This window comes from Helianthus annuus, chromosome 2 (assembly GCF_002127325.2).
Source record: "Helianthus annuus cultivar XRQ/B chromosome 2, HanXRQr2.0-SUNRISE, whole genome shotgun sequence".
In the NCBI taxonomy this organism is placed as follows: Eukaryota; Viridiplantae; Streptophyta; class Magnoliopsida; order Asterales; family Asteraceae; genus Helianthus; species Helianthus annuus.
In genome coordinates, this window is record NC_035434.2 from 142,733,910 (window position 1) to 142,744,791 (window position 10,882).

The window sequence follows — 10,882 nt, forward strand, 5'->3', positions numbered from 1 at the left end:
GCATATGTTGACTTAGAAAATGCACACCATAAGCTATATCTGGTCTTGTATGAGACAAGTAGATTAGCTTACCAACAAGTTTTTGATAGAAAGTAACATTTAACAGCAATTGATGTTTTTCTTTGCAAATATTTGCAACCACATGATTCTGTTCAATAGGACAATTACTAGGCTTACACCCAAGCATCCCATATTCACTTAATAACTCCATACAGTATTTCCGTTGTGACAAACAAATACCATTTTTATCTTTTATAACCTCAATACCCAAAAAATACTTTAACTCACCCAAGTCTTTAATTAAAAAATTAGACTTTAGAGCCTTTTTTACTTTGGTAATTTCATCTAGGCTATTTCCAGTTAAAACAATATCATCAACATAAACAAGAAGTATCACAACAGTATTATTATTATTTTTCACAAACATAGAATAATCGCACATACTTTGCACAAAACCAAAATCAATTAAAACTTTAACAAGCTTTTCATTCCACATTCTAGGAGCCTGTTTCAAACCATAAAGAGATTTCTTTAATTTGCAAACCCTAGACTCATCCTTAGAATAATAACCTTCAGGCAAAGACATATAAACATCTTCATGAAGATCACCATATAGAAACGCATTGTTAATGTCAAGTTGAAATAGTTTCCAATCATTTTGAACAGCAAGTGATAAAACACATCTAATAGTAACCATTTTTACAACCGGTGCAAAAGTTTCATCGAAATCAACACCCTCTTTTTGGCTATACCCTTTTGCAACTAACCTAGCCTTAAACCTCTCAATCTCACCGGAAGACTTGTATTTAATTTTATATATCCATTTACACCCAACTAGACTTCTGCCTTTAGGTAAATGAACCAAATCCCAAGTCCCATTCCTATTTAGGGCTTCAATTTCATCATTCATGGCTGTAACCCAATTAGGATCCTTGACAGCTTCATTGAATGATCTAGGTTCAATACTTTTGTTTAGACAAGTAGCAAAACATTTATTTTCTATGGACAGTTTAGAATAGTTAACAAATTTTTCAATTCCATACTTAACTTTTCCGTCTACGACATAATCCTCAAATCTCTTAGGCATGTTAGTAACTCTACTAGACCTCCTATTCACAGATCGAGACTCTAATGCAGAACTTGTTCCCTCAGAATTTATCGCTTCTACACAATCTTCACTCACACCCTCAACCCTACCAGACTCACCATCTCTACTCCTAGGCTGCTGAAACTCAGCCATGCCTCTAGAAGGGACAGTTTGAGTCTCTGGTTGTTGAGACTGATGTGGTAAAGATTCAGCAGTAGATGCATCCCTTTCCTCATCATAGGGTATTCCTGATTGTTGAGTCTCGATGTTATCATACAAGTCAAAAAAATTAAGAGTATTGACTTCAAGATGTGTGTTCATATCAAATGAATCAAAAACAACTTTTTCTTTAAAAGGAAACACATGCTCGTAAAACTTAACGTCTCTGGAAAAAAAACACAGTTTTACTATCTAAACTAAAAACTTTATAACCTTTTTTTTCATTCGAATACCCAATAAACACACATTTCTCAGCCCTACTACTTAACTTATTTGACTCATTTAGGACCGTACTAAAACAAAGACACCCAAACAATCTTAAATGATCTAGAAAGGGTTCAAATTTATACAACATCTCATATGGAGTTTTTCCATTCAGCACGGAAGCAGGAGTCCTATTAATTAAGTAAGCAGCAGTTAGAATGCATTCATCCCAAAACCTAACAGGCAAACCACTTTGAAAAAGTAACGCTCTAGCAACATTAAGTAGGTGTCTGTGCTTTCTCTCCACAACACCATTCTGTTGTGGAGTATAAGCAACAGATGTTTGATGAATTATACCATTAAGTTTACAAAACGAACTCATTTTATTATTCACAAACTCTAGTCCATTATCACTTCTTATACATTTTACCAACCTATCAAATTGTGTTTTAACAACATTTACAACAGTTTGGAAATAATCAAACACTTCAGATTTATCCTTCATCAAACACACCCACACAGCCCTTGTGTAATCATCAACAATAGTGAGAAAATATTTAAAACCTTCCCTACTAACCACCCTGTAGGGACCCCAAACATCTAAGTGAATTAAATCACCTAGTTGTTCTGTTTTATGATTACTCAAGGGAAAGGGCTCTCTATGTTGCTTAGCCTTATGACATATTTCACAAGGAAAATCATCTTCTCTTATAGTGACATTCAATTTACGAGACAATGGTTTTAAAGCTTGAAAAGAAGGATGACCTAATCTAGCATGCCACAAATTACACAAATTAACATTACTGCTACACACCTTAACAGATTTACAGGAATTTCCACAGAAGTACAGACCATCTAACTGTCTACCAGTCACCAGGATTTTCTTTGTTGACAAATCCTGAATATAACAAGTATTTTCATCAAAACCAACATATAGTTTATTATCTTTAGCGAGCTTATGCACAGAAATTAAATTGATAGAATACCCAGGTACAACAAAAACATCTTGTAAAACGACTCCTTGTGTAAGTTTTAAACTGCCTATTTTAGTTACCAAAGCATCAGTTCCATTTGGGTGTTTAACCTTAATATTCAAATTTGAGACATCAACAAAATCAGAAAGCATTTCATGACTTTTAACCGTATGTTGATTAGCACCTGAGTCAACTATCCACCCACTATGCCCTTTGTTATCAAACAAAGTTGCAAAATTATAAACAGGTTTATAAAACACATTGGAACAAAAAGAACTAGTTACACTACCTGACACATTGCAGCTCTGACCAGCAGTCTCACAAGTTCTATCAGATAACAAACTCAATAACCTAGACACTTGTTCAGCAGTCAAAGATGCACCAGACCCACTAGTATCATTAACAACACTGACAGTATTACTACTACTAGCAATTCCCTTCTTTCCTTGTCCCCCTCTTGGCTTCATCCAAGAGGGATATCCAATAATTTCAAAACATTTTTCAACGGTATGACCCAACTTATTACAGTTAGTACACTTTAAAGATTGATTAGACACTTTATTAGTTCTCTTTGTTAAATCAGATTGACTAATTTTAGAAACAAACCCTACAGTTTGACTCTTCTTATCACTACCAGAGTTTCTATGAGATTCTTCTCTAGAAACAATGGCAAATGCCTCTTTCACAGTAGGAAGAATTTCTTTAGTCAACAGATTAGATCTAACACTTTGGTAAACACTATCTAATCCCATTAAAAACTGCATAAGTTTTATCATTTGATTGAAGTTATTAAACGAAGTTGACGCATTACAAGTACAGGAAGGCAATTGTAGTATTTGATCCAACTGTTTCCACATAATATTCAGTTTATGATAATACTCAGACACAGACAACCCATTTTGATTAAAACCATTAATCTTCTGATACAGATTAAACACTACAGAACCATCAATCTTATCATAAGTCTCCCTTAAATCTTTCCACACTTCAGAAGCTAATTTTGAATAAACTTGACCCAAATATAGTTCCTCAGACACAGAATTTAAAATCCATGTTAAAACAACCGAATTACATCTTTCCCATTGAGCAGCAAGTACTTCATCATCAACAGGCTTATCAATGGAACCATCTACAAAACCTAGTTTATTTTTAACTCTTAAAGCAAGAAGCATAGCATTTGCCCAAACTGTGTAATTCTCAGTACCTTTTAGTTTTATATTTACAACAGTTAAATGTGTTGAATCACTAGCATGTAAATACAAAGGATTATCAGGTTCAAGTTTACTAATCAACGTTTCACCAAACAGATTAACAAAATCAGCCATGTGTAACAAGATTAAACAGAACAAACCTCACAAGAAAAGATAAAACAACACTAAAGAAAACAAACCAACAATGGCAGATCTGTGCCAGGGGCCAGATGGTAGGTTCGTCACTCAAGGTGCCTACCCAAGTCTTTGCACAGAAGCCAATCCTAATAGACACAACACTAGTTAAACTATGCAAGAAACACCAAGTATAGATCACAATAACAAACAAGGAGAAAGCAATCAATAATCACACAGACACAAAGTCACAGAGTGTACCCTCTCTGTATCCCCCCAATATCAACAACTAAACAACAAACAAAGATAATAACGGAGAAAACAGATCGGAACAAACTCACAGATTTGCGCAGCAAACAAGACCGATCTTGTAACCTTCTAGGGTTACACAGATCCGATCAGAAAACCGAATAATAGCAATAATCTGTTGGTTTGCCTCACAACTTTCTAGAGTTGTAAAGACCAACAAGATTCTTCACCTTGATAAGCCGCCAGAACCACCGAAAAGAAATCTACCAGCAATTTCTGATCAAGCAGAAACCCAAACTCTCAGATCCGAACCGGCAGAAGCAAGAACTACCAAGGTTCTATGCGACTGATTCACAATCGAGAAGATCTGAATCAGATCAAACCACAAAACACAGCGGACAACAGACAGAAACCCTAAATCTTCAAAGATTACCCCAAGAGCCCTTATAGCTCTGATACCATGTTACAAGAACAAGTATCAACGAAAATCAACTGAAGAAATATCACAAACCCAAACCAGATCGCTATTATCCTTTGACTAAAACTGATAGCAAGATACAAGAACAAATCACTCACAAAATCCTCACAACTACTCGAACTGATTATCAACACGATAATCACTAACTGATTAACAGGAAACACTCAACCTAAACTCAGATTCAAGATGAATCTGAGATGTATGCAGAAACCCTAATCAGAACAAGAACGAGATGAAAAAACGGATGTGAGAGAACAATAATGCAGTTAGGTGTATCACACAATCCCAATGCACCCCTTTATATCTTGACACAACCGAAGAGACCTGCTGTCTTCATACGCAACCAAAGATATCTTCACTTAAAGCCCATATGTCATCAGCCCATCTCAACATTAGCATTAGCCCAATATCATATTGCATCAGCCCAAGGATATATATGCAGAAAAAATAAAAGACATATTAGAAAGAACAAAACAAAACTAATAATAAAAAAAACAAACTGTATTTATCATGTATGTGTAATAACGAAATACACATTAAAATTTTATATAAGTCATTGATATGATGAGATGTATAATTTTAACAGACCGGGTGGCGGTGGCCAACATCCAGTTCCGGGGCAAGGAGCGGAAGCCGTTTGACAAGCTCGCCCTGTTCGAAATCTACCTAACGCTTTAGGCTTTTTTTTTTTAATTTTGTAATCTTTTTTTTTGTATAATTTTGTAATTTTTAGGAACTTTTAATAATAATTTTAGGCTTTTTTTTTAATTCTGTGTGTATTTTTTAATTTTAGGTTTTTTTAAATTTTTATAAAACTGGCCAACCCACGTGGGCTAGCCACGCCCGCCATACCGACCCAACACGTCACTTACCAGCGGGGGGCTCGAAGTCCACGTGTCAACCCATTCCTCAAACCCCTGCCCCACCATACCTCATGGTCGAAAACACCAATGCCTTTCGCGCAACGCGCGTCATTTAAAAGCACTAGTTATATATAACATCAAAGGGCGGTGCCCTTTGCCATCGATGACCGACCCATTAAACCCCTACACTTTCAAAATACTAATTTTCACCCCCTATATTTTTTACAAACATTATAAATTGTCATTTTCATCCCTTGAGTTCTAACGTTTCAAATTTAACCCCACTTATTTTCATTCTTTAGCTTAAAAGAAAAAACAAAACTATTTTCTCACGTGATTATTTTTATGTACTTGTCGGTATAAATTCACGTTTTGACGTAAATTGTTTCGGAAATAAGTCGGGTCAAGTAAACACGTTTTCATGCTTATTTTTATGTATGTTTTTAGTTGGTCTACGTTTTGACGTAAATTAAAAAAAAAATCCCACTTGCTTATTTTATGTACCTGTCAATATGAATTCATGTTTGAATGTAAACGACATAAATTCATGTTTCAATATTATTTTTTATGGAAACGAGTCTGGTCAAATATAATACGTTTTCATGCTAATTTTTTCATGCGTTTTCGGTTGGTCTACGTTTTGACGTAAACTGTGTTTGGAAACGAATCAGGTCAAATATAATACGTTTTCATTCGACCGTATAAATTCGAGTTATTGTACGTTTTGACGTCACTAAGTCTTGATGTAAACGAACAAACCCACGTTCGATTCTGTTTCTTTTGTAACCACAATGCTTATATAGGTTATATTGAGTTAGATTGGATACGTCGATACACACATTTTCATATACTCAATGCATCACATAACGTGTCTCCAGTTATGAAGAAACACCAAACTAATCTGGTGATTAGTTTGTGGTTTGTGCCTCGACAAATAAGGTTAATCCTCTTTATCTCGTCCGAGTTGTGATGGTGATGATCCTGCAAAACACTAAACACCCCGTTAAGCTCGTTACGAGGAGGGGAATAGGGGGTTCTCCTCGTAACCACTCTCCAACGTGAGAATAAGTATCTGCTTTGAGGATATAGGTATGTAATTAAGAGTGAGAGAGTAAGGAGGATGGTCCTTAAACCTGGAAGTGAAGGTTCCTATTTATGGCTGGAGTGGTGTGGAAGGAGATGGGCTGATGGGCCTTGGGCATGTAGTCGACAACAAGGAATATCCGTTTTGTGCCCTCTGCCACGACCGTTGGTGCTTCTGGGTGTGAGGGAAGCTGACGCACGCTGATTGGATCCACGTGGCCTGACCATTTTCCTTGTCATCTGTTCTGTCATCAGCGGCTAAGAGGAAATCGTGGTGCAGTTGTCGACGCACGCTGATTGGTGCCACGTAAGCGTCCTTGTGTACCCTCTTATCTCTTGTATGATAGTCAATCGTGGAGCATGATCGGGTACAGCCTGTTGGACACTTATTGGTCCATTGTTCTGCCACTTATACCTTTAGCACTTGTCCTTGGATTACCTGCACTTTTGTCCTCCGCGCGACCACCAGGAATGTGCCGTGTAGTCGGCGCAAGGTTCAGAAAGTGAGGGTTTTCATCCAAGGGGTCGAATGTGAAATCTAGTCTTGTGTTTACCCTGACCCCGCGCGCGACCTAGGTTACACCTGTTTAGCCGGCGCGAGGTTGGGAAAGCTACCAAATTAGTTTGTTAAGAGTATGGTCTCGCGCGCGACCTGATTGGTCGGCGCAGGATTTGGGACCATACCCCTTCAAGTCCCCTAGTCCAGTGCTACTTCCATGCGCGAGGCAAGTGGTTGGAGCTCTAGACTAGAAAAAATAAGAACTTAAACTTGCTCCTGTCTGGGTTTTCTGAAAGCATCTTCTTATGGCGCGCGTGTATTGTGTTGCAATCCACGCGACATAGCTATCTAGCTGGCGCACGTATGATGTGCTGTGCTAATTCGCGTGAGACAATTCTTGGAATTTGAAAGTCTTCTTTGATAGAAAAGTCGACGCGCACGTGAATGGATTGTTATTCACACGGCGTAACTCCTAGCTTGTTGCTGAAGTATCCTTGCATTTGCGCGGGAAATTTCTTGAAATTTGAAAAAGCCAACTGACAGGTTGTTGCAAGTTGGTGATGACAGCGACATTTGAATTGACCGCTGACACAGTGGCGATTGTGCTGTCACTGTGTCAGGCGCGTCGTTTCGTCAGGTGTCAGGCGAGTGAGGCCCACGCGCGCGTGGTAACTGTCGTTTGGTTTTTTTTTTCCACCTGACGTGTCGCCTGCTGGTTGGATACGCGCGCGGTTGTTTCGGCACGGTTACCCATCGCATTAAATGCGATGGGTATAAATAGGCAACGAGGAGAGATTGAAAGTTACTGTTCCTTCGAATCTCTCCTCCTTCCCTCTTCTTATCTTCAAATATTCTGTTGAAGATCTTCAAATCTTCAAAGTTATTCTTCAGATCTTCAAGTATTTTAGTAGATCCTCCAAAAGTTCTTTGAGTCTTCCAACCTTCAAAGTGTTCTTGGAATTCTTCAAGTTCTCATCTTCAAAACAAAGATGTCGACTGGTGGTAACGTGGTTACAGTAGAGGAGGCCGATGGTGGTTTACCACCACTGAAGTGGGATCAAGGCCTTTTTTAGCAAGTTGTTAGGGGTTGTCAACTTGCTGACGAGTGGGATGCAAGTTACCCTGCACAAGGGCAAACTGCTGCAGACACGCCACTTGGTTATATAACACTGTTTGCTGACTTCTTCAGCGAAGGAAATTTTCGACTGCCGGCTACCCATTTCCTAGGCAACGTTCTTCAATATGACGGTTTTCACATTTCACAGATGAGCCCCATGGGCATGTTGCGCGTCAGGCACTTCAAATTTGTTTGCCAATCACAAGGGAAGAGCCGACAGTGGATAAGTTTAGGGTTTTTTACCAACTTCAAAGCAATATGGGATTCTTTTCTTTCGCCCTACGCGCTGCCAAGAAGATCCTTATTAGTCCTCCAAAAAGCATCCATGATTGCAAGATGAAATTTTTCTTTATCCGCACGGAGGTGATTCTAATGGCGATGCAATTCCGGGGAATGGGGTCGATCCCCAAAGAAGAGATGAAGGTTCTGCGCGGCGCGGTATGGTATAAGAATCTGATGGCGTTGCCTAATCTAGTTTTCGACGAACAAGTGTTGGTCGTGGTGTGTGCGAAGCGTGATATATTTTTATTGATATTTTAAGCCCATTTTACACATTAGTCAAATTTTAAATTTATAAAACACGATATTCTACTAACACTAAACACACACTTGGGCAAGTGCACCCATCGTGAGCATAGTATAGCGTTGGTAATATACCGAGGTCATCCAAGGACACAAGAGCTTTTAGTACCGGTTTATCCTCAACGTCTAATCAATCTAAAGTTTTTGAGAAAAGATTTTTAAACATGAAAAATAAAAATAAAAATGCTGAAATAAAAATAAAATAAAAAACATATAAAGAAGATGAATCACTTGGATCTGACTCGCCTTTAATGTATCCTTTGATAATTTCCGCACTTTTGCACTTTTTAAGAGATTATCTTAGTTATAGTAGTAGGTCCCTCTTTTGAAGGTGACGTTACCCTCAACCTAGTGGTTTGAGTCAGCAAGGATACAATCCCAAAGGGTCGGAATATTGAAAGATAAATAATTAAGTTATTAATGCGAAAAGTGGTAGGCCCCTCTTTTGAAGGTGACGTTACCCTCGGGTAAGTGGTTTGAGTCAGCAGGGATACAATCCCAAGTAGCCGGTTTAATGTATTAACAGTAGTTTACATATGAGGGGATCAAGCCATTCGCACCCCCGCCGTCCAATGCCAAGACACCACGGACAAATGATAAAGAAGTTTCACCTTCAACATAAGAAACTAGTTATTAAAGTCATTAATACAAAACCAAATAAAAAGTGTGAAAAGATTAAAAATCAAAAGTAATACATTTTAGACTTGTCTTCACCAAGTGATGTAAGAGACTTAGCCAAATGCCTTTGATTGACAAGAACTCTTACTATCAATCTTGGATCCCGAGACTACTATACACACTCTAAAGTGGATGATGGATGATGGAGGTGGATATGGGTGTTGTAGTGGTGGCAAAGTGGGAGAGAGGTGGTTTGCCAAGGGATACCTTTGAAGTGAACCAAACACCCTTATTTATAGGCTACACAGAAGCCCGGCCATGGCCTCGTGTCCAGCGGACACGCCCCTGTGGCCATCCTTTTCTCTTCCTTCATTAATTGCATTTGTCTGCATAGGGCTCAACACGGCCCATGTCCAGCGGGCACGGCCCCGTGTGCAGAAGCGTATCTGTACTACCAAGATTTTGCAAGATTCTTCGAATCTTAACGTTGACCACGCCCCGTGCTGAGCTGGGCACGCCCCCGTGGTGGCCGTAGAAACTTCTACAACTTTGTCCTTTCTGCAGACCTCTGACCACGCCCCCGTGTCCAGTGGGCACGGGTCGTGGTCAGCCTTCTGTTTCTTGTTTTTGCTCTTGGAGATGCTGTCGAGAGGTCGAGCATGTCACGTTTATTCCTTTTCTTTGTATTTATGTTGGTTTTTGCTGTTTATTTGTTCCTTTTATTCGTTTAAACTCATTTGGTCCTGTAAATTCAAAAGGAAGACAAAAGCACACTTTTTCCAACATTAGTACTAAAAAGGATTAGTTTTATGCCTCATTTGATGTAATTATATGTTGCATTTTACACACATCAATTGCAACAGGTATGAGTAACAAGTGGCCCGAAAACAGTGAGAACGTACTCGTTCTGATGCTTGATGATGAAGGTAAATCTCATGTTATCAACAGATTAATCTTTACAAAGTTTAGCATGTACTTATAGTCCATTGATGTGCTATCATTTCCATTTTTTCGCACAAGTAATCTCATGTTAACATTTTCAATGTTTTTGCGATTTTGAAAATTTTCAAATGTTTTTTGGTTTATCATTTTCAATGTTTTTGGATTTTCCTAAAATTCCCCCACCCCCTAAACTCAAAAATATATTTTTGGATTTTAGAAAGAAATTATTTATAGAAAAATGATGTCCCCATGTAGTTTACGTCTCATTTCAGAAATCTCGGTTTCACTCACTTCATTTACTCATTTTACTCTTCTTTACCATTTATTTGGAAAAGATAGTCAAACCTTGATTTATTAAACGCTTTGGTAAAAACATCTACCTTTTGTAAATCAGTGTGAATCTTGACTACGTCTATCAACTTCTTCTCATAACAGTCTCAGATGAAGTGATAACGTATTACGATATGTTTTGCTTTGGAGTAATTTACCCGATTTTTAGTTATACTGATTGCTACTTCATTATCTACGTGAATAAGGGTAGTAAGAAATTGCAAATCGTAATCCCGCATCTGTTGTTGTATCTAAAGCACTTCTGAATAGCAACTCGGCTGCAACATACTTTGCTTCACGTGTTGATAAGGA